This window comes from Trachypithecus francoisi, unplaced genomic scaffold, assembly GCF_009764315.1.
Source record: "Trachypithecus francoisi isolate TF-2019V2 unplaced genomic scaffold, Tfra_2.0 Lachesis_group4, whole genome shotgun sequence".
Taxonomy (NCBI): Eukaryota; Metazoa; Chordata; class Mammalia; order Primates; family Cercopithecidae; genus Trachypithecus; species Trachypithecus francoisi.
Window position 1 is genome coordinate 126,592,243 of NW_022681469.1, and position 25,791 is coordinate 126,618,033.

At 38.3% G+C, this 25,791-nt stretch overlaps 2 protein-coding genes across 16 annotated transcripts in view; both read right to left on the reverse strand.

Annotated features, from left to right (window-relative positions):
* Positions 1 to 25,791, reverse strand: part of RABGEF1 (RAB guanine nucleotide exchange factor 1) — a 1,203,668-nt gene that overhangs the window by 405,958 nt on the left and 771,919 nt on the right. The gene's annotated exons all lie outside the window — the stretch shown is intronic.
* The window catches only part of TPST1 (tyrosylprotein sulfotransferase 1), a 144,715-nt gene that overhangs the window by 77,732 nt on the left and 41,192 nt on the right, over positions 1 to 25,791 (reverse strand). Inside the window, exon 3 of one of the 4 annotated variants that reach the window (XR_004433011.1) lies at positions 12,283 to 12,502. The exons of the other annotated variants lie outside the window; for them this stretch is intronic. The gene's annotated coding sequence lies outside the window, so the exon portion shown is untranslated. The remainder of the gene's footprint in view (positions 1 to 12,282; positions 12,503 to 25,791) is intronic. 4 annotated transcript variants of the gene reach the window in all.

The following is a 25,791-nucleotide window of genomic DNA, read 5'->3' on the forward strand; positions in this document are numbered from 1 at the left end:
TAGAGTAAATTGGCTGGAATAAACTTTAGTTTTAAAACAAAACAAAACAAAAAAAGAAAAGAGCATGCTTATATATTGCTGGTGGGAATGTAAATTAGTTTAGCCACTGTGGAGAGCAGTTTGGAGATTTCTCAAAGAACTTGAACTACTATTAGACCCAGTAACCCCCTTACTGGGTGTATACCCACAGGAATATAAATCGTTCTACTACAAAGACACATGTAACTGTATGTTCACCGCAGCACTGTTCACAATAGCTAAGACATGGAATCAACCTAAATGCCCACAACAGTGGACTGGATGATGAAAATGTGGTAGATATACACTATGGAATACTACACAGCTATAAAAAAAAATGAAGTCGTGTCCTTTGCAGCAACATGGATGGAGCCGGAGGCCATTATTCTAAGCGAATTAATACAGGAACAGAAAACCAAATACTGCATGTTCTCACTTATAGGTGCTAGCTAAGCACTGAGTACACATAGACACAAAGGAGGGAACATCAGACACTGGGGCCTACTTAAGGGTGGAGGGTGGGAGGAAGATGAGAATCAAAAAACTACCCACAGAGTACTATGCTTATTACCTGGGTGATGAAACAATCTGTATACCAAACCCCTGTGACAGATAATTTAGCTCTAGCAAACCTGTGCATGTACTCCCTGAACCTAAAAGTTGGAAAAAAAAAGCAATGTGTTCTATATGCATGTTATATGTATGTTTTAGAATCATATCAGAATGTTTACAATGAAGCATGATTTTTATTTTCTTATCTAACTTTTCCATATTTTCCAATGTTCTGTGATAAACAATGTCTTTCTTTTTTTACCTCATGTTATCATGGGACTCACAGAATCACAAAGAGTATCTTCACTCAGAAGTCTAATAACTATCTCAAGCTCAACATAGTCCAAACTGAACTCTTAATGTCACCCCAAAGTCTACCCTAACTGCACGGCAGCCTCAGTCTCCTAATCTCAGTTAAAAGCAACTCCACAGAAATACAAACTACTATCAGATAATACTATAAACACCTCTATCCAAATCAACTAGAAAATCTAGAAGAAATGGATAATTTCCTGGACACTTACATTCTCCCAAGACTAAACCAGGAAGAAGCTGAATCCCTGAATAGACCAATAGCAGGCTCTGAAATTGAGGTAATAATTAATAGCCTACCAACCAAAAAAAGTCCAGGACCAGATGGGTTCACAGCTGAATTCTACCAGAGGTACAAGGAGGAGCTGGTACCATTCCTTCTGAAACTATTCCAATCAATAGAAAAAGAGGGAATCCTCCCTAACTCATTTTATGAGGCCAACATCATCTTGATACCAAAGCCTGACAGAAACACAACAAAAAAAGAGAATTTTAGACCAATATCCCTAATGAACATCCATGCAAAAATCCTCAATAAAATACTGGCAAACCGGATCCAGCAGCACATCAAAAAGCTTATCCACCATGATCAAGTGGGCTTCATCCCTAGGATGCAAGGCTGGTTCAACATACGCAAATCAATAAACGTAATCCAGCATATAAACAGAACCAAAGACAAGAACCACATGATTATCTCAATAGATGCAGAAAAGGTCTTTGACAAAATTCAACAGCCCTTCAGGCTAAAAACGCTTAATAAATTCGGTATTGATGGAATGTACCTCAAAATAATAAGAGCTATTTTTGACAAACCCACAGCCAATATCATACTGAATGGGCAAAAACTGGAAGCATTCCCTTTGAAAACTGGCAGAAGACAGGGATGCCCTCTCTCACCACTCCTATTCAACATAGTGTTGGAAGTTCTGGCTAGGGCAATCAGGCAAGAGAAAGAAATAAAGGGTATTCAGTTAGGAAAAGAAGAAGTCAAATTGTCCCTGTTTGCAGATGACATGATTGTATATTTAGAAAACCCCATCATCTCAGCCCAAAATCTCCTTAAGCTGATAAGAAACTTCAGCAAAGTCTCAGGATACAAAATTAATGTGCAAAAATCACAAGCATTCTTATATACCAGTAACAGACAAACAGAAAGCCAAATCATGAATGAACTTCCATTCACAATTGCTTCAAAGAGAATAAAATACCTAGGAATCCAACTTACAAGGGATGTCAAGGACCTCTTCAAGGAGAACTACAAACCACTGCTCAGTGAAATAAAAGAGGACACAAACAAATGGAAGAGCATACCATGCTCATGGATAGGAAGAATCAATATCGTGAAAATGGCCATACTGCCCAAGGTCATTTATAGATTCAATGCCATCCCCATCAAGCTACCAATGACTTTCTTCACAGAATTGGAAAAAAACTGCTTTAAAGTTCATATGGAACCAAAAAAGAGCCCGCATTGCCAAGACAATCCTAAGTCATAAGAACAAAGTTGGAGGCATCACGCTACCTGACTTCAAACTATACTACAAGGCTACAGTAACCAAAACAGCATGGTACTGGTACCAAAACAGAGATATAGACCAATGGAACAGAACAGAGTCCTCAGAAATAATACCACACATCTACAGCCATCTGATCTTTGACAAACCTGAGAGAAACAAGAAATGGGGAAAGGATTCCCTATTTAATAAATGGTGCTGGGAAAATTGGCTAGCCATAAGTAGAAAGCTGAAACTGGATCCTTTCCTTACTCCTTATACGAAAATTAATTCAAGATGGATTAGAGACTTAAATGTTAGACCTAATACCATAAAAACCCTAGAAGAAAACCTAGGTAGTACCATTCAGGACATAGGCATGGGCAAGGACTTCATGTCTAAAACACCAAAAGCAACCGCAGCAAAAGCCAAAACTGACAAATGGGATCTAATTAAACTAAAGAGCTTCTGCACAGCAAAAGAAACTACCATCAGAGTGAACAGGCAACCTACAGAATGGGAAAAAATTTTTGCAATCTACTCATCTGACAAAGGGCTGATATCCAGAACCTACAAAGAACTCAAACAAATTTACAAGAAAAAAACAGACAACCCCATCAAAAAGTGGGCAAAGGATATGAACAGACATTTCTCAAAAGAAGACATTCATACAGCCAACAGACACATGAAAAAATGCTCATCATCACTGGCCATCAAAGAAATGCAAATCAAAACCACAATGAGATACCATCTCATACCAGTTAGAATGGCAATCATTAAGAAGTCAGGAAACAACAGGTGCTGGAGAGGATGTGGAGAAATAGGGACACTTTTACACTGTTGGTGGGATTGTAAACTAGTTCAACCATTATGGAAAACAGTATGGCGATTCCTCAAGGATCTAAAACTAGAAGTATCATATGACCCAGCCATCCCATTACTGGGTATATACCCAAAGGATTATAAATCATGCTGCTATAAAGACACATGCACACGTATGTTTATTGCGGCACTATTCACAATAGCAAAGACTTGGAATCAACATAAATGTCCATCAGTGACAGACTGGATTAAGAAAATGTGGCACATATACACCATGGAATACTATGCAGCCATAAAAAAGGATGAGTTTGTGTCCTTTGTAGGGACATGGATGCAGCTGGAAACCATCATTCTCAGCAAACTATTGCAAGAACAGAAAACCAAACACCGCATGTTCTCACTCATAGGTGGGAACTGAACAATGAGATCACTTGGACTCGGGAAGGGGAACATCACACACCGGGGCCTATCATGGGGAGGGGGAGGGGGGAGGGATGGCATCGGGAGTTATACCTGATGTAAATGACGAGTTGATGGGTGCCGACGAGTTGATGGGTGCTGACGAGTTGATGGGTGCAGCACACCAACATGGCACAAGTATACATATGTAACAAACCTGCACGTTATGCACATGTACCCTAGAACTTAAAGTATAATAATAATAATAATTATTTTATTTTATTTTATTTTTTTTTTTTTTTGAGACGGAGTCTTGCTCTGTTGCCGGGGCTGGAGTGCAGTGGCCAGATCTCAGCTCACTGCAAGCTCTGCCTCCCGGGTTCACGCCATTCTCCTGCCTCAGCCTCCCGAGTAGCTGGGACTACAGACGCCCGCCACCTCGCCCGGCTAGTTTTTTGTATTTTTTTAGTAGAGACGGGGTTTCACAGTGTTCGCCAGGATGGTCTCGATCTCCTGACCTCGTGATCCGCCCGTCTCGGCCTCCCAAAGTGCTGGGATTACAGGCTTGAGCCACCGCGCCCGGCCTATAATAATTTAAAAAAAAAGCAACTCCATTCTTATGATTGCTCAGGACAAAACCAGAGTTATTTTTCAACTACCTTCTCTCATACTTCACATCAAATCCATCAGGAAATCTTAACAACTATACCTCAAAATATATGCAAATCTGGCCACTTCTCATTAACTCCACTGCTGCTCACCTATTCCAAGTCAACATCTCTCACCTGGATTTCTGCAATTTTTTTTTTTTTTTTTTTTTTTTTTTGAGATAGAGTCTTGCTCTTGTTGCCCAGGCTGGAGTGCAGTGGCGCAATCTCAGCACACTGCAACTTCTACCTCATGGGCTCAAGCAATTCTCCGGCCTCAGCTTCCTGAGTAGCTGGGATTACAGGCGCCCAATACCACGCCCAGCTAATTTTTGTATTTTTAGTAGAGACAGGGTTTTGTCATGTTGGCCAGGCTGGTCTCGAACTCCTGACCTCAAGTGATCTACCCAGCCTATTTCTGCAACATTCTTCTAATAGGTCTCCCTGCTTCTTCCTCTACATCCCTGTGGTCTATTCTCAGTCTATCACTAGACAGAGTCTTTAAAACACCAGTCAGGTCATGTCACTCCATTGCTCAAAATCCTGCAATGACTCCCTAGTCACTCAGAGTCTAAGCACTGGAAATGAGAGGGAATCTGAGTAATCACAGAATAGTCTTTCCTATTTGAATAGATTTTCTGATTTGGATAGATTTAGGTGATGATTTGGTGAGATCATCCAAATAGAAAAAACTATTGTGAATAGTTTTGGTCTCACCAAATCATTCCCTAAAAACATACAAAGCAATCCGATAACAAAACTAAAACACCATGGACAACAAAACTAGATGACAAAGTAGCTCACAAACTCCAAAATACAAGTTCGTGGAGACAACCAACAGTAACCACAATCCCCGCATGGAATGAATGTTAATTTGGTGGAAGAAAAAGAAGCAACGACGCTTCTGAAAACCGAGAATGGGAAACACCAAAGCAGCCATAAACCAAACTCTAAAAATCAGAGCAGACCTATTTGAGAACACCAGGTGAAATTGGGAAAGGTTTCATTAAACCAAAAAGTGACTATAAGGGACACTGGTAGGTTCTGGCAGGGGCCAGAGAAAGATGGGAAACATGGACTTGAAACCAACCAGCCAAAACTCCTTTCCAGGACAGGACATCGCAATGAGAAACTTCTGGGAAGAGAATCAGAATTGGGCTATGACAATGGTGACAGAGACAAAGGAAAGAGAAGGCCCAGATACAAGCGAAGGAAAGGTATGGAGTCAGGAAGTCTCAGAAAGCAAGCCACCATATTATTTAATGCTTTACCAGAACAAAACCGAAAAACAGGAGAGGGAGAGCTATGAAATTAATAAAGACAGCTTGAACTATTCCTCCTCCCAAAAGCTTGAGAAAACTGCTTTTCAGTAAAAATGAGTGACAAAAAAGTATTTGGTCAAATACCATAAAGAATTGTTAAAAGAAAACAGAGAAGAAGAACATTCCTATAAACAAAAAAAGACATGCTACAAAACATTAAAATTGTAGTTTACTATTTTAAAACAAGCTAAAAGACATTGAGAAAATGATACATAAATCATATTAGAAATAAGGTGATAGAGCTCAGGAATTTAGAAATGAAAGGAAAAATCATTACAGAAATAAACTAAACTAGAAGGAAGACAAGTTAATATATGCTAGAAAATCTTAAAACAAATTAAAAGTGAAATAGAATGCCTTCAAAGATTTCAAAGCTTTCCAATTTAAAACAATTGAAAATAGAAGAAATATTAGCCGGGCATGATGGCACGTGCCTATACTCCCAGGAGGCAGAGGTTGCAGTGAGCCGGTATCACACCACTGCACTCCAGCCTGGGAGACAGAGTGAGACTCTGCCTCAAAAAAATACATAGATATAGAAGAAATAAATTTAAAATTTAAAAAAAAATTCAAAGAAAGTGAAAAATATTAACAGGCAAAAAAAGTCTAACATGAAAAATTGGAGTCTTTGAAGAAGAAAATCAAAGTTAGGGAACACAGCAAATACTAAAAACCAAAATTTAAGAAAATATTCTTTAAAAAAAGTTTTCTTAACCTATATATTGACAGAACACAAGGTGTATCTGAGAATATCTGCTTTATGATGACCAACAAAACATATTCTAGTAAAATTACTGTACTTTAAAAAAAAATTTGAGTAGCTAAGCAAAGTGTGCAAATTACCTACAGGAGAAGAAAATTAGATCAAACTTTTCAACATCAATACTTTAAAAAAATTAGTTTTTTAAACTGATAAAAACTGAATATATAACATGTTTTAAAATATGTATACATGGTGAAATGGCTCAATCAAGCTAATTAACATGTGCATTACCTCACATAATCACTATTTTGTCATGAGAACATTTAAAATCTATTCTCTGAGCAATTTTCAAGTACAGAATACGTTGTTATTAACTATAGTCACCACAGTATACATCTCTTGAACTTATTCTTCCTGTCTAAATGACATTTTATATCCTTTAATCCAACATCTCTAATCCCCACTCCTCTAACCTCCAGGCCCTGGTAACCACCATTCTACTCTTGCTTCTATGAATTTGACTATTTTAGGTTCTACATAGAAATGAGATCCCAAGTATTTGTCTTTCCATGCCTGGCTTATTTCACTTACAATAATGTTCTACAGGTTTATTAATGATGTCACAAATGACAAGATTTCCTCCTTTTAAAGGCTAAATAGTACTCCATTGTGTATATATGCCACATTTTCTTTATCCATTCATCTGTGAATGGACACTTGGATTGATATCTTGGCTATTGTGAATAGTGCTGTAATGAACATGTGAGTGCAGGTATCTCTTCCACATACTGATTTCAATTCCTTTGGATACATACCTGGTAGTGGGATTGCTGGATCATATGGTAGTTCTATTTTCAATTTTTTGAGGAACTTCCATGTTGTTTTCCATAACAGCTATACCAAGTGACAGTATCACCAACAGTGTATAGGTCTCCCTTTTCTCCACATCTTTGGCAACACTTGTTACCTTTTTTGTAATAGCCATTCTAACATGTGTGAGGTACACTGTAGTTTTAATTTGCATTTCTCTGATGATTAGTGATGCTGAGCAATTTTTTTCATATAACTGTTGGCCATTTGTATGTCTTCTTTTGATAAATGTCTGTTCAGGTTCTTTGCCCATTTTTTAGATTATTTGTTTTCTTGCCAAATTGAGTTCCTTACATATTTTGGATATTAACTCCATATCAGATGTATGGTTTGCAAATATATCATCCTATTCTATAGGTTGTCTCTTTGCTCTGTTCATAGTTTTCTTTACTGTGCAGAGCTTTTTTGTTTGACATAATCCCATATGACGATTTTTGTTTTTGTTGCCAATGCTTTTGAGGTCAAATCCAAAAATTCATTGCCCACACCAACGTCATAGAGCTTTTCCCTTATGTCTTCTTCTGGTAGTTTTACAGTTTCAGGTTTTACATTTAAACCTTTAATCCATTTTGAGGCCAGGTGCGGGTGGCTCATGCCTGTAATCCCAGCACTTTGGGAGGCTGAGGCAGGTGATTCTCTTAAGGTCAGGAGTTCAAGACCAGCCTGGCCAACATGGTGAAACCCCATCTCTACCGGAAAAAAAAAAAAAGAAAACAACAACAATTAGTTGGGTGTGATGGCACATACCTGTAGTCCCAGCTACTCAGAAGGCTGAGGTGAGAGAATCGTTTGAACCCAGGAGGCGGAGGTTGCAGTGAGCTAAGATCACACCACTGCACTCCAACCTGGGGGACAGAGTGAGACCCTGTCTCAAAAGAAAAAAATAATGTTTTTTCAAGATAAAACTTTGACCCATTTTGAGTTGATGGTTGTATATGATGTGAGGTAAGAGTCTAACTTCATTCTTCTCATGTGGATATCCAGTTTTCCCAACATTATGTAAGAGACTGTCCTTTCCCTATTGTGTATTCTTGGCACTCTTAAGATCAACTGATCATAAATATGTGGCTTTATTTCTAGGGGCTCTCTATTCAGTTCCATTGGTTTATATGTCTGTTTTTATGCCAGCACCATGCTATTCTGATTACTATAGCTTTAGAGTATATTTTGAAGTCAAATACTGTGATGCATCCAGCTTTGTTCTTTTCTATCAAGACTGCTTTGACTATTTGGGCCTTTTTATAGTTCCATATAAATTTTAGAAGTGCTTTTTCTATTTCTGTGAAAATGTCACTGAAATTTTGATAGGGATTGTATTGAAATCTATAGATCTTTTTAGTAGTGTGGCATTTTAACAATATTCCAATCCATGTGAATACAGGATATTTTTCCATTTATTAGTGTGTTTAATTTCTTTCATCAGTGTTTTATAGTTCTTAGTCTTTAGGACTTTCTATATGTAAGATCATGTCATCAGCAAACAGTGACCATTTAGTTTCTTCCTTTCTGACGTGACTGCCTTTTATTTCTGTCTCTTGCTTAATTGCTCTGGCTAGGACTCCAGTACTGTGTTGAAGAGAAGTGGTGAGAGGGAAGCCAGGCACAGTGGCTCACACCTGTAATCCCAGCGCTTTAGGACGGCAAGGTGGACAGACTGCTTAAGCCTAGGAGTTTGAGACTAGCCTGGGCAACATGGCAAAACCCCAACTCTATAAAATACACAAAAATCAGCCAGGCATGGGGGTATGTACCTGTAGTCCCAGGTACTTGGGAGGCTGAGGTGGGAGAATTGCTTGAGCCTGGAGGAGGAGGCTGCAGTAAGCTGTGACTGCACTACTGCCTTCCAACCTGAGCAACAGAGTGAAACCATGTCAAAAAAAAAAACAAAAAAGAATGGGGGTAAGAGTGGGCATCCTGTCCTGATCTTGCAGGAAAAGCTTTCAACTTTTCAATACTGAGGATGATGTCAACTACGGGCTTATGATACAGTCTTTATTGTGTTGACATACCTTCTTCTGTATTTAATTTGGTTGAGAGTTTTTATCATGAAAAGATGCTGAACTTTGTCAAATGCCTTTTCTGCATCTATTGAGATGATCATATGATTTCTGTCCTTCATTCTGTAAATGTGGTATATCACATTTATTAATTTGCATTATTTTGAACCACCTTTGTATCCCAAATATAAGTCCCACTTGATTATGGTGAATGATTCTTATAAATGTGCCGACGAATTTTGTTTCCTAATATTTTGTTGAGGATTTTTGCATCTATATTCATCAGATATACTGGCTTATAATTTTCTTTTCTTGTAGAATATCAATACTTTTTCCCTAGAAGAAACCGAACAATCTATTTAATATACATATGGAAGAAAAATAAGCCAAGAATCTTATATCCAAGAAAAATAATGTGTAAAACTATAAAAGGCACAGAGCAGCTGTTATCAAAATTACAAACTCGGAGAATATTGTTCCCACAGACACTTTCTGAAGACTCTACTAGGGTGTATGCTGGCAAACTTTTTCTGTAAAAGACTAGATAGCAAATAGTTTAGGCTCTATAATCCAAAGAAGAATCTGTTGCATATTCTCTTTTTACAATTTTTACAACCCTTTAAAAATGTCCTAAAATGAAAAAAAAAAAATCCTAACATGTAGGGATGAATGGCTAAAGAAATGGTGATACATACACGATATGGATATGGATATATACGTATATATGGATTAATACATACACTCACACAATGAAATATTATTCAGTCTTTAAAAAGGAGACACTGCCATTTGTAACAACATGGATAAACCTAGAGGACATTATGCTAAGTGAAATAAGTTAGACACAGAAAGACAAATACTGTATGATCTCACTTATATAAAGAATCTAAAAAAGTAAAACACATCAAGCAGAATAGGATGGTGGTTACCAGGGGCAGAAATGGGAGGAAATGGGGAGATGTAGATCAAAGGGTACCAACTTGCACTTATATAAAATACACAGGCCAGGCACGGTGGCTCACACCTGTAATCCCAGCATTTTGGGAGGCTGAGGCAGGCGGATCATCTGAGGTCAGGAGTTTGAGACCAGCCTGGTCAACATGGTGAAACCCTGTCTCTATTAAAAATACAAAAAAATTAGCCGAGCGTGGTGGCACATGCCTGTAATCTCAGCTACTCGGGAGGCTGAAGCAGAAGAATCACGTGAACGCGGAAGGCAGAGGTGGCAGTGAGCTGAGGTCGTGCCACTGTACTCCAGCCTGGGTGATACGGCGAGACTCTATCTCAAAAATAAATAAATTACATACATACATACATATGTACATAAAATAAGTCTAGAGATCTAATGTACAACATAGAAACTATAGTAAATAATAGAATACAGTATAAAAAAATTTGCTAAGCTTTTAGATCCTCTTACACAAAAAGAGGTAACTATGTCTAGTGACAAACATGTTAATTTCCTGACAGTAGTAGTCGTTTCACTATGTATATTTCTAGCAAGAGACCATGTTGTATACCTTAAATATATACAAATAAAATTTTTAAAATATAAATTTGTAAAAAACCATTCTTAGCTCACAGGTCTTACAAAAACAGGTAGCAGATCATAATTTGCCTACTCCTGTACTAGAACATGAGCTGCAGGCCAGGTGTGGTGGCTCACACCTGTAATCCCAGCACTTTGGGAGACCAAGGCGAGCAGATCACAAGGTCAGGAGATTGAGACCATCCTGGCCAACATGATGAAATCCCATATCTACTAAAAATACAAAAAAAATTAGCTGGGCATGGTGGTGTGAGCCTATAGTCCCAGCTACTCGGGAGGCTGAGGCAGGAGAATCGCTTGAACCCAGGAGGCAGAGGTTGCAGTGAGCTGAGATCGCCCCACTGCATTCCAGCCTGGAGACAAAACTAGCTTCAGAGAAGCAAAATGATTAGCGGGGCACTGACAAAGAACTGGGATGATATTAAGTAAACAGCTATCCATGGAAATAAAAGTAGTTAAGAGTGACATGGTATGTAAGTGTACTCTGATGATGTAGATACTATTTTTTTTAAATATAGGAGAAGATGAGACAGAGCATATGCAAATAATTATTTTCTTTAGCTGTTCTCATTAATCTTAATGGTGGTGACTGTATAATGTTTGCGAAAGCAAATGAATAATCATATGATAGGATAATCCTATCATACCCTGTGTCCTTCAGAACAATGATTCTTAGTGTGAAGAAAGGCAATACGGATTTAATCTAGAACCCTATAGTTCCACTTCTGTTGTTGTTGTTTTGTTTTTTTGAGAGGGGTCTTGCTATGTTGCCCAGGCTGGCCTCAAATGCCTGGGCTCAAGTAATCCTCCCACCTCAGTCACCCAAGTAGTTGGGACTATGGGCGTGTGCAATTGCACCCAGCTAGTGCTGCTTTTGAATAGAAAGTATCAGTATGAATTCATGAAGTATTTTATCGCGCGTGCGTGCGCACACACACACACACACACACACACACACACACCCTAGCTATGATCACTGAAAAAGGCTTATGAATATTGACTACCCCAGCAATGAACATCCCTTCTGGTCAGGTAACAGTCTTGAAAAAAATATTTTCCACTAAATGAAAGTAGGGCGTCTTAAAGAAATGACTGATCACTGAGCTCAGCTGAGCATGTATTATCTTGTCACACCAAATCTTGTCATACCAGATAGCAAGGAAGCTATCAGACACAACTGAGGTCACAGCAAGAGTACTCAGGAGCCAATGTGTAGAAGCATCTAGTGGCCAGAGAAGAAACAATTTGAACTCAATAAAAATGCTAATTGCAATAGATAGAACATATAAAATTGGTCTCTTGGGAAGATGAAAATGAACCAAACCATTATCTTGAAAACTGGCCAAAAAAAAAGCAAAAGAATCAAGCATTTATTATGATTTTCCCATATGAAAAGCTGTAACCCTGGGCAACCAAAAAATAGAGGCAAGGATGTGTCTCTTCATAAAATTGTTCCAACTAAGATACAGAAAAGAAATCAGAATTAGAATATCAACATTTTACAATATCCAACAAACTGATGAATCTAGGCACTGAGGATCAATGGCTGCTAAAACCACAAGAAAAATGACAACCACATATAATGTATATAGCCTTACCAAATAAGACCTTGAGTGTGATTAAGCCTCTGGACTCAGCAATCAATTTACATGAAGTACAGAATTCAGAAGAACATGTTGGATAATCAGCAGTTCAATTGCAAAATTGCACAATTTTCCAATCAGCAAAATTCACATTGTGAATAACTTTACAGGCTAAATAGCTTGGGTTCTTCAAAAAATAGTGTATGGTAGAGAGAGGAATGGATCATTTGGAAATCTGTCAATTAAAAGAAAGAGAAGACTTGTCAAATTATCTTTAATGAGTAAGAATAAGCTACAATGTCTAAATGCACATTTGGGTAATAAAAGTATAAAGAAGCAGAATAAGTGCTTTCTAAAGGTGTCAGAATAGTGAATAATTTGGGAGGAGAGGAGGGGACTTAGTTTGGGATAGGGTACGTGAAAAAGCTTCTGGATTGACTGATATGGTTCTATTTCTAACATGGGTGACAGTTATAAGAGTGTTTGCCTTATAAAAATTCATTAAGGTAATTTTTAAAATAGTCCTTACGGTGGTCTACAAGGTCCTACATAACATAACCTGACCTTCACATACTCCCTCCTTCACTCTATTCCAGTCCTATTGACATCTTTGTAGGTCCTTGACTAGGCCAGGTGTGGTCGGTCTCCTGATAGTTACTTTACCGTGACTCTTCTCTCTCCCTGGAGCACTCTTTCCTGTATATCTACTTCGTTAACTCTCTCACCTCCTTTGAGACTTTGCTCAGATATCACCTTCTCCATAAGACTATTAACTTCATGTTATAATCTGACCTTCAAAATCCCTGGTCCCCTTTATTTTCCTCTGTTTTTCCTTTTTTCCATTAAAACCTTCTAATATGCTATATGTTTTTATTATGTTTTTTTGTCTCCCCGCGTCCCCCACCATGAGACTGTAGAATACATGATGGCTGGAATTTTTGCCTGCTTTGTTCACTTGCTCTCCTACAGTTCTCTACTCAAGTATCACCTTACCAATGAGTCCTTCCCTGACAATTCCTACATCCCAGCTCTTGGCAACCTCCTATTCCCTGCTTTATTTCTTATTTCATAGCACTTATTACCATCTGACAATCTAAACATTTAACTCATTCTTTTTTTAAAAATGAGATGGCTCTAAATGTTTTGTCTGTTAACTACTGGAACATTATTGGCCATATAATGGATGCTCAGTAAAAACATGTTGAGTCTTTATTATATCCAGGTAGTTTTTTTCCTGTTCCTTCTTAAGAGCTTTTATTATGAATGACAACTGAATTGTACCCAGAGCCTTTTCGGCACTGAATGATATGATCATATGGTTTTCTCCTTTAATTTATTGATGCAGTACATTCTGTTGACAGATTTTTCTAGTAGTGAACTATTCTTTTGTTGCTGAAACAAAAACTATTTGGTCATAATAGCTGATCAATCTTTGCTACACTGCTGAATTCTATTTACTGGTATTTTATGTATGGTTTTACCATCTGTATGCATAAGAAAACTAATCTAAAGTTTTCTTTTATGTAATTTCTACTGGGTTCTGTCATTAAATCATAGCCTTGTAAAATGAATGGGGAGTTTTCCATCTTTTCCTATGAACTAAAATAGCTTAAACAGCATTGGACTCATCTGTTCTCTATTGCTTAGAAATAATTCAGTTGTGTATTGTCTCTTCCTTTTAAAATGATATCTCTTAATCGTCTTTTAATCTCTTTGATGCTAATCAACCTACTTAAGCTCTCCATCTATCTTGAAAAATCAGCCATTGTTTCTAGACTTTCAAATGTATTACAAATGTACTTTCATGTATTCTCGTGTCATTTTTTTAAAATGTGTCTTTTATAGGCCAGGCACGGTGGCTCACGCTCTGTAATCTCAGCACTTTAGGAGGCCAAGGCAGGCGGATCACCTGAGGTAAGGAGTTCAGCATGGCCAACATGGTGAAATCCCGTCTCTACTGAAAACATAAAAATTAGCTGGGCGTGGTGGCGCATGCCTGTAATCCCAGCTACTCAGGAGGCTGAGGCAGGAGAATCACTTGAACCTGAGAAGCAGAGGTTGCAGTGAGCCAAGATCACACCACTGCACTGCAGCCTGGGCAACAGAGTGAGACTCTGTCTCAAAAAAAAAAAAAAATCATTTATAGTTGTGATTATTTCTCTTTCCTCATCCTTTATAATATATATTCACTTTTATTTTCATCAGTATTGCAAACGGTTTACATTTTTACTCACCATCCCAAAGAACTGGTTTTGGTTTTTATTTATCCTATTCTATTTTTCTCTATTTTATTAATTTCAGCTTTGATCTGTATTGACTTTAGGACCCAATACTCTGACTCCTTTCTGTAGGAAATCATTTCACTTAAATTCCCATATGTTTGGATCTATTTCTTATTCTGTTCTTTGCCACTGAGTAAGACACATCAACCTTGAGTCATACAAGTAAGATTTCATTCTTAAAGTGCTGAGGAAGGTCTCATTAGAAAATGTAATAGGGGTATCAACAGCAGCATTGAACTGGAGGTTCCATAAGGCATGTACAGTTGAAGGCTAAACTATGGCATAGTTTTAAAAGTAGCACCTTGGCTGGGTGTGGTGGCTCACGCCTGTAATTCCAGCACTTTGAGAGGCCGAGGTGGGTGGATCACTCGAGGTCAGGAGTTCAAGACCAGCCTGGCCAACATGGCAAAACCTCATCTCTACTAAAAATATAAAAATTAGCTGGGCATGGTGGCACATGCCTGTAATCCCAGCTACTTGGGAGGCTGAGGCAGAAGAATTACTTGAGCCCGAGAGGAGCAGGTTGCAGTGAGCCGAGACTGTACCACTGCACTCCAGCTTGGGTGATAGAGGGAAACTCTGTCTCAAAAAGAAAAAAAAGAAAGAAAGAAAAAGAAGCCACCTAATCTAACCTCATGCTACATGTATAATATGTGTATGCATTTCTGCCACACCCCTTCCCCCAATATATGTCCCATAAGGGCAGGAACTTTTGTTTTGTCTGCTACTGTATCTTATGTGCCCAGGATGATTCTAGGTACATAATGGGAGCTCAACAAATATTTGTTGAATAAATGAATAACTGCGGAAAGCTGTTTCTAATTTTTCAGATAAAATCAGGATTTCTAGCTTCAGATTAATAGTTAGCATAAGGTCAAAAAAATCTCTCTCCTCCACTGTTTACCCTTTCTCTCCCCTGTGTCTCGGTCGTACTCAGTACTTATTCAGTAGTTTGGGGATGAAAGCAGTTCTGTTGGGGATGAAAGCAGTTCTGTTGTGGTTTTGTCTCTGGTTGTTTTATTTTCTCTATGTAGCAACATTTTGGTGTTTGGCCAGTCCTGCATTCTTTGCAAGAACAAATCTGATTTCTTTTTTATGGCCTACAAACGGTTGCAAAAACACTGATATTTCATTTCTCAAAAGTCCCTTTACTGACTCATCCCCTTATTGACTCTGGTCCTCCAGCATGAAATAACAGAACCAATTTAGTTAATTCTTGCTAATAATTACCCTAAGCACATTCTGGACTTCAAGAATAACACACATGACCAAATATTTAAACACCGGCTAAAATGCAATAGGGTAATCAACAGACTAATCAGTAGACCTGTTTTTATGTTTATGTCTCAAAGGAGAATTGTTTAACATGTTTATATCTTAATTAATGCTTTTAACAGTTACAAAAATGAAACTATAATTGAATTTCCTTCTAGGATGATTGAACTTGACGATACTATACATCCTTGATTTGAATAACATTGACAGAGCAATCAAGATTTAAGATCCTAAAAAGTATCTTTCATAATATGGTGTATATATAGATCTTAACAGCAACACTGTCTGAAGTATATAACTCAAAATTTTATGTATACAGCCATGTAACCACTACCCAGATAGGACAGTGATCATTTCTAGCCCCTCAACAGTCTCTTTTGTGTTGCCTCCCAGTCAGTACCCCAGAATAATCACTATTCTACTATCACAAAAGATTGGTTTTAGCTACTTTTGAACTTCATATAAATGGAAACCTACAGTATATACTTGTTTGCATCTGGCTGTGTACACTTAGTATAATATTTCTGAGATTCAATCATGTTGCACGTATCACTGGTTTGCTTCTTTTTACTGCTGAGTAATATCTAATTGCATGAATATAACGTATTCTATTTATACATCCCCCAGTTGATAGGTACTTGGATCCATTTCTAGCTTTCAGCTATTACTATAAATAGTGCTGCTATAAATATCCTTGTGTAAGTCTTTTAGTGTAATTTTTAAAGTGTATAACTTCTTTATGTTGGAAATATACATAGGAGTGAATTTGTAGGGTTATAAGCTAAGCATGTTTTGCTAAGTAGCCATAATATATAGTTTCCCCAAATGGTTATACCAGTTTAACTCCTACTAACATTATCCTTGCCATTACTCTGTAATGTCCATTCATTTAATATTAACCATTCTGGTGAATATGGAGAGGTATCTCACTGTGGTTTTAAACTGCATTCCCTATGGACTATAATACTAAGTCTACTTTTTTTGTAGTAGTAGTAGAAGAATTAGACTGGTGAAAAGATCACACCTTACTAATTTACTCAAAAATTATATACTGAAATATGGGAAGTGTGCAGGGCTCCTGAAAGTGAAGAGGAGAAAAAAATATGGTTTCATCCTTCCTGTCCTCTGGCAATTGATTATTGGACAGCCTCCTTTTTCTGGGACCAGCTTGGGCCAGTGCTAAGTTAACCTCCGTAGTTAACTTGACCCATGTTCTTTATTGTTTCAGGCAGATTTGAGTTACCATCTAGCACATTTTTATTTCAGCTGGAAGAATTCCCCTTAGCATTCGTTGTAGGCAGGTCTGCTAGCTACAATTCTCACAGTTTTGGTGTATGAGGAATATCTTATTTCTCCCTCATTTCTGAAGGGGAGTTTTGCCAGATATGGAAGTTTTCGTTGAGCTTTTTCCTTTCAGGGATGTGAATATGTCATCCTACTGCCTTCTGGGGTCCATAGTTTCTGGTGAGAAGTCTGCATTCATCTTACTGAGGTTTCCCTGTATGTGATGAGCTGCTTTTCCCTTGCTGCTTTAAAGATTCTCTCTTTGGCTTTCAACAGTTTGATTATGATGTGTCTAGCTGTGAATCTCTGGTTTTATCCTGCTTGGAGTCTACTGAGCTTCTTGCATGCATAAATGCATCAATCAAATTTGGGGTTTTAGCCACTATTTCACTTCCCTTTCCCTTTTTTTTTTTTTTTTTTTTTTTGAGACAGGGTCTCACTCTATCATCCAGGCTGGAGTGCAGCAGTGCAATCACAGCTCACTGCAGCAATGACCTCCTGGGCTCAAGTGATCCTCCAACCTCAGCCTCCTGAGTAGCTGGGACTACAGGCATATGTCACCACGCATGGTTAATTTTTGTATTTTTTGTAGAGACAGGGTTTCACCCTGTTGCCCAGGCTGGTCTCAAACTCCTGGGCTCAAGAGATCTGCCTCTTTTGGTCTCCCAGAGTTCTGGGATTACAGGCATGAGCTACTGCACCCAGCCCATTATTCCTTCAAATATTTTTCTGTCCCACCATCTCTCCTCTCCTTCTGAGATTCCTGTCATATGTATGTTGGTACACTTGATGGTATCCCACAGGTCTTGTTAGGCTCTATTTATAGTTTCTAATTACTCTTTTTTCTTTTCTGTTCTTCAAATTAGATAAAGTCAATAGAACTACCTTCAAATTGCTTTCTTCTTCCTGTTCTAATCTCCTGATGGGCCCTAGGAGCAAATTTTTCATTTCGGTTACCATGCTTGTCTACCTGGTTTGGTTCATAATTTCTATCTTTTTATTGATGTTCTCAATTGGCGAGACACCGTTCTCAAACTTTCAGTTAGGTTTTTAGTTTTTTTGGTTTTTTTTAAGATAAGGTTTTCTTTAGCTCTTGATGAATTATTTTAAATAGCTGATATAAAGTGTCTAGAAATTCCAATGCCTGGGCTTCCTCAGGGACAATTTCTATTCATGGCTTTTTTTCTTGTTGTGTTCCATATCTTACATTTTTCTGTTAATCACTAGACATTTTAAATCTTATAATGTGGCAACTCTGGGAATCAGATTCTCTCCCCTCTCCAGAATTTTTTGTTGCTGCTTATTGTTGTAGTTGTGTTTCAAGACTTATCGGCCGGGCGCGGTGGCTCAAGCCTGTAATCCCAGCACTTTGGGAGGCCGAGACGGGCGGATCACGAGGTCAGGAGATCGAGACCATCCTGGCTAACACGGTGAAACCCCGTCTCTACTAAAAAAAAAAATATAAAAAATTAGCCGGGCGAGGTGGCGGGCACCTGTAGTCCCAGCTACTCGGGAGGCTGAGGCAGGAGAATGGCGTGAACCCGGGAGGCGGAGCTTGCAGTGAGCTGAGATCCGGCCACAGCACTCTAGCCTGGGCGACAGAGCGAGACTCCGTCTCAAAAAAAAAAAAAAAAAAAAAAAAAAAAAAAAAAAAAAAAAGACTTATCAAAACTAATTCTGTAAAATCTGTATTCCTTGTTATGTGCAGTCACTGGAGTCTCTGTTCTGTTAGCTCAACGGCCAGCTAACAACTGGACAGACTGCCTTAAATGCTTGGAACCAAAAAATCTCCCCATCTCTGCAGAAGGGCTCTGCGTAGGTTTGGGATACACCTTCACTACTTAGCTAGGTAGCTTCTAACTCTGCCTTAGTCTTCACTTCCTGCTTTCACAGAGTCTCACAATCAGCGAAAGGTAGAAGTCTTCCCTGGGCATGCATACAGTCCTTGCCAAGCACGTGGCCTTCTACATTCTTGGGAATATATGAAGCTTTTCAAAGCCCTCATAGACATCTCATTCCCAATCTCTGCTCCTAAGCTCTTTAATTTGTCTACTGTTTGCCCCCATTGTTATCTATTGATTCAGGAAGCAATGACTAAATTATTTGTCTATAAATGTTTCTTGATAACTACTGTCCTCCCCACTCTCAGAAGTAGGCCAGTTCTGAGTTAGGAGAAATAAAGACAAGGTTTTTAAGTCATTCTTCCAGTGATCCACCAAAGAAGGCAAAACAAATAATTACAATGAGGTCTGTTCTGCTCCCTCCAGTACAGGAACACAGGCTGTTATTTTAGCCCCAGCTGACACATGGAACAGGGAATGGTGCTTGGGTAAGCTCATTATTCTTACTAAGATTCAGCCATTTTTCGTGAATAAGCACTCTTCACATTTTTTTTTCAAGTCTTTGGTTAATTTCTAGAGTTCTGAAAAAGTTGATTCTGACAGGTTCTGCCAGTTCTTCTGTTGCTCTTAGGGAAGAGTAAAATTTTACTCTTTACTGTGCCACTTTTGCTGATGTCACCCCCAAATAGCAAACCTTTTTAAACTACTTGAAATGTCTCTCTCCTAGCTTCCTAGTAAATCAATTTATCAAACACTTACTTAGAATTTACACTGCTGTGTGGCTAAAAAGATAACTATAACAAAGTGCTTGTCCTCAAGTAATATGATAAATCCAACAGTATCAGATTCCAAATGAAACTGTTAGTAATTATGACACTGGAGTGGGTTCGAGAGGTGCAATTTTAAGTGTCCCAGATGGTTCTGAAACCAGTAGCTTGCTTGAAGAAATATTGCCTCAGGTTTTTGCCAGCCTCTCCATACTAGGACTGTATACTGATAGGCAGAATAAATGTGTTACAAGACCAGAACGAGAAACTGAGCAATTAGGCCAGAAAGAGTTACCACTGCAGAAAAACAGAATGTACTAACTGCAATATGGGAAGAAGAGGGCATAAGAGAGACCATCTTTTGGCTTTGTGCACAAGCAATCTTCATCCTAGTACCAAATTTTGTCAATACTACAAAACAGCCTTGAAATTGTTCAAATGTTATGTCCTCAGAGAAACCTTCCCTAATTCCCATCCAAACTGGCACCCCCACCTTTACCCTAAAATATTCTTTTTCCCTTTAACCTATTTAACAAGGATATATTTTATTTTATTTATTTATTTTTATGGAGATGGAGTCTCACTCTGTCACCGAGGCTGGAATGCAGTGGCGCAATCTGGACTCACTACAACCTCCACCACCCAGGTTCAAGCAATTCTAGTACCTCAGCCTCCCCAGTAGCTGGGACTACAGGTGTACACCACCATGCCTGGATAATTTTTTTGTATTTTTAGTAGAGACGGGGTTTCACCATGTTGGCCAGGCTGGTCTTGAACTCGTGACCTCAGGTGATCCGCCCACCTCGGCCTCCCAAAGTGCTGGGATTACAAGCATGAGCCACTGCGCCCAGCCAAGGATAATATTTTTTAAACTATCTCCCAACACACATTTCCTTATCAGCAAGCAGATTACCCCTTCCTAGTATCACACCTGCCATCATGCCCAAAGGAAAGTGGCAGAGGAAATGGAAAGTCTACCCAGCCTAGACTTCTGGTGTCTTCATGACAGAAGAGAACAGTGGGAAGGAAACAGCAGTGACAAAAGTCTGTTCTCATCTCCTCTCTCCAGGATAGAGCTCCAAAAGGTAAAAGATATGTTAGGCAGATGGAAGAAAAAGCTAAAAAAACAGGCGTCTTTGATCCATTTCCCTTTTGGGGTTCTGGGAGGAGACTGCTACACAAGATGCCCCTTAATGAAAAGGTGGGGGCTGAATCATCAACATAGAAGGGCTAGGAGGAAGGAGAGCATGGATTTAGTTATCCAGAGTTCTCTGGCTCCCACAAGGCATAAAAGGCATCCCGAATTTTCTGTATGCCCAATGAAAGAAAAGGAAGGGAGTTGGGGATTCTGGTAGCAAAATTACTGAAGGACAGGGTTTTGCCCCAGGGAAGGCAAACATTCAGTAACTGAGGGCTGTTTGTCTTACTGCCCAGGTCTAGGGCTTAAAGAACATGACACCCAAACCTCAGAGTCAGAATGAGCCAAGGTAGGGCCAGTGAAGCAAGGAGAACCACTGGACCATCTGCTGACCACAGACTGCAACAGCACTTATCAGCAGGACACAGTGACCAGGTGGACAGCAATACTATCACTCCAGAGGCCAAGGAGGACTCAGAGAGAGTAGCACAAGACCACACAGTCACCTCACCTTTAGACACACACACCCATATGCCATCTAGGGAACAGACATGGTTCTCCTGGCATGGACACTAGCAGTAATATATGCAGTGGTGGTGATAGCAGTGGTAAAAATAATAATACCAAACACACATTTATAGCACTTAGGTGCCAGATACTATCCTAAGCTCTTTACATATTATTAATACATTTAAACCTTACTAACAACCCTATGAGGTAAATGCCATTACTATCACCATTTTACACATGAAGAAAATGAGGCATACAAAGGTTAAGTATCTGATTCAAGGCCCCACAGTCAGTAAGTGGTAAAGCCAAGATCTGAACCCAATATGACAACATATATTTTATGGAAAAATACATGTATTAAATATGTTTTCTATGAAAATGATAAACAGAATGTCAGACACACAAAGACTTTCCTAAAGAATCTAAGTAGTATTCTATGGCTCTGAATCCAGGATAACATAAAGATATAGGAGATAACATACACAGCCATCAGCTGCTCAAAATTTTAAAAGATTTTAAGGTGAGCACTAATCTATCAAATGATTGTTACTGAACAAAACTGATATACTGGGAAATAAAGCAAACTAGTACATAGACTTATATATGTTTCATGAACACAGCAACACAGTGCTGTCTACAAGTGATGAGTTCAGACAATATAAAAGGTTTCAGAAAAAAGTAAAGAGTGCTTATCTTTCAAAGGACCATACTGAAAAGCTTCAAAGTAATCCAGTGGGGTACTACAACCTGAAAGAACCAAAAAAAAAAAAAAAAAACAAACAAAAAAAAAACAGACAATATACGTTGCACAACAATTTTCAAAACACTGGATATTAGGGCAATGAAGAACAGTGTTTCCCAAAAAATGGGAAAAAAGTGATCCCCATAATTGCCCCAGCTTACTGCCTTGAGAAAATATCCAGGCTGTGGTACAAGAAGGGGGTCCCAGGCAGAGCCCAGCAGATGCTAAATTGAGAAATGGAGCTGAAAGTCCTGGTTGGAGTTTTCAGGCCAGAGAATCACAGAGGAGAGAGCTGTATACAGAGAGAATTCTGGAGATGTGCTAAGTGGAAAGAACGAATTTACAGGGAACTGTGCCCAGAACTCACAAAGAACAAGGAATAGTGCTTGCTCTTACCACCCAGAGTGGATAAACTCATAATTTATTGGGTACTGGTAGAGTACTCAGCCAGGTCTTGACTCAGTAATAGGGAATAATCAGCCACAGACTAAGTATTTCTTCAGACTCACCTAACAAATCATAAAAGCAAAATCCCCAAAGATCAAACTGGTCAAGTAAGTTAACTGTGTCCCAGAACAAAGCTCAAGAATATCTGTAGAACTACAAAAATATCCAGCAAACAAAAACAAAACAAAAAATATCCAGCAACCAAAAAAGTAAAATTTACAACATCTGGCATCCAATCAAATATTATCAGGCATGAAAATAAACAGGGAAACACAACTCATAATGAGAAAAATAATCAATTTCAAATAACACAGATGTTAGAATTACCAAATGCATTAAAACAGTTATTCCACAGATTATTCCACAGTTATTATGGAGTACAGTCATTCAAGTACACGTTGAGCATCCCTAATCCAAAAATTTGAAATGCTCCAAAATATGAAATTTTGTGACATTCACGTTGACTCCACAAGTGGAAAATTCCACACATACTTAACACAGACTTTGTTTCATTAACAAAATTATTCAAAATATTGTATAAAATCACCTTGAGGCTATGTGCATAAGGTGTAATATGAAACATAAATGAATTTCATATTTAGACCTGAGTCCCATTCCCAAGATATCTAATCATGTATATGCAAATATTTCAAAATCCAAAAAAGAAAACAAAATTTGAAACACTTCTAGTCCAAGCATTTTGGATAAGAGATACTTAAGCTGTATTGACGGCAGTGCTAAAAAGAAATAAACTATGGAGACATGAGACGACATGGAGTAAAGTGCATATTACTAAGTGAAACAGCCCAATCTGAAAAGGCTACATACTGTATGATTGCAACTCTATGACATTCTGGAAAAGGGAAAACTATGGCTAGAGTAAAAGATCAGTGGTTGCCAATGGGCTGGAAAAGGAAAGGATAAATAGGTGGAACACAGAGGATTTTTAGGGCAGTGAAAATATTCTGTATGATACTAAAATGGTAGATATATGGTAGTGTACATTTGTCAAAACCCATAGAATGTACAATGCCAAGAGTGAACACCAATGTAAACTATGAACTTTGGGTTATAATAATGTGTCAACATAAATTCATCGATTGTAATAAATATAGCAGTAGAATACTGATATTGGGGTAGGCTGTGCATGTGTGTGGATAAGCAATATATGGGAATGCTCTACACTTTCTGTTCAATTTTGCCATGAATCCAGAACTGCTATAAAAAACAGCCTATTTTTGAAAATAAAATTGAAAAAAATCGGTGAACTGTGGAAACATTTCAAACAGTCTCATATATGTGTAACTGGAGTCCTGAAGGAAAAGAAAAAGAAGGAGAAAAAATTTTTGAAAAAAAAAAGTACACAATTTTCCAATTTTATATAAACTATAAAACTCACTGATCCAAAGAGCTCAACACATTCCAAGTAAAAATTACTGATTTCAGGAATGCAAGATTCTACAGATTACTACAGATTCTACAGATTGTAAATAATAATGATTAAAAACAACTTGATGCCTATAAATTCTACAACTTAGAGGAAATGAACAAATTCCTTGAAAGACACAAACTACCAAAGCTCACTTAAGAAGAAATAATTTAAATAGCCCTATATTGTCTAAAGAAACAAAATTATAATTATTTACAAGAAGAGCATTTACCAAGCTAAACAAAAAAAAAAAAGGAATCCACACCTACTCACAAAATACAGTAATAAAAACAAAATACACAAAGGATAAAGAGCTTAAAGTGGTCAGATAAATGATATATAACAAAGGCCTGACAATTACTGACAGCAGATTTTTCAACAGCAACCACTGCAACTAGTGGATGGTGGAATAATATCTTCAAAACACTAAGAGAATATTATTGCCAACCCAGAATTAAATAAACCAAAAATAACCTAAGAAACTAAGACTTTTTCAAAAAAACAAAACAAAAACCCCTGAGAAATATAAAGATCCTTAGAATAAAATTAGAATCATAAGTCCATACTATGCACAAATGTGAGCAGCAAAAACTCTGGGCAAAACCCCCTATTTCAGGCAAAAATAATTGGGAAAGACCACAGTGGTCTAAGGAGTGTAAGAATCATTCTCATTATTTTTAACACTTTCTCTGAGCTCTTCACCCTAAGGGTGGCACCAGCCATACAGAAACGCATCACAGGCAGCTAAAGCTCTGAAAGAAATCCAAATGTCAGACTATACTAACGATGAAAGGAGCCTCTGGGAGCCATAGAGTATGTGGGGAATCCAGGAAAAAGACGAGCCAGAGAAAGGGTTTCCCATAATTTTGCACAGGAACCAGCACAACTTCTAGCTCACACATGAGACAGATTCAGGGAAGCAAAGCAAAGTCTCTGAGAATAAATTAAAATATAAACTGTTGGCAAAGCTCCAAACTAACTCATAAATGGTCTGTGGATAGGAAAGACCCAAAGTAGCACAGCGCAGTCTTTGAATTGATACTGGAAATACTATTCACAGAAGGTGAGAAAACCTGTGGTTTAGAAACTAACCAGCCTGACTGCCTACCAAAACAAAAATAAAATCAGCATTCTCCCAAGGATTTTAACAGGGCTTAGAGACACAAAATATAACTCCAAAGTTACTCAAATCCACAGCATCAGGAAAATGTGATCCAAAATTAAGGGAAAAGACAATCAAAAGTAATTTGTAAGGGAAGCATAACTATAGAACAAAACGAGACTTAGAGTGTAAGAAAAGAGAAAATTACAGGTCAGTGTCACTCATGAAATAGATATAAAAATCCTAAGCCAACAATTAGCATACTAGCTGGACGCAGTGGCTCACGTCTGTAATCCCAGCACTTTGGGAGGCCAAGGCGCGTGGATCACGAGGTCAGGAGATCGAGATCATCCTGGCTAACACGGTGAAACTGCGTCTCTACTAAAAATACAAAAATTTAGCCGGGCGAGGTGGCAGGCGCCTGTAGTCCCAGCTACTCGGGAGGCTGAGGCAGGAGAATGGCGTGAAGCCAGGAGGCGGAGGTTGCAGTGAGCCAAGATCGCACCACTGCACTCCACCCTGGGCGACAGAGCAAGACTCTGTCTCAAAAAAAAAAAAAAAAAAAATTGCATACCAAAGCCAAAAACAAAGCTCAGATGATAAATCATGACCAAGTTGGGTTTTCTCCAGAAATTCAAAGTTAAATAAATATTAGAAAATCTATTAATGCAGCTTACTATATTTGCAGCTTATGATTAAAGAAAGTC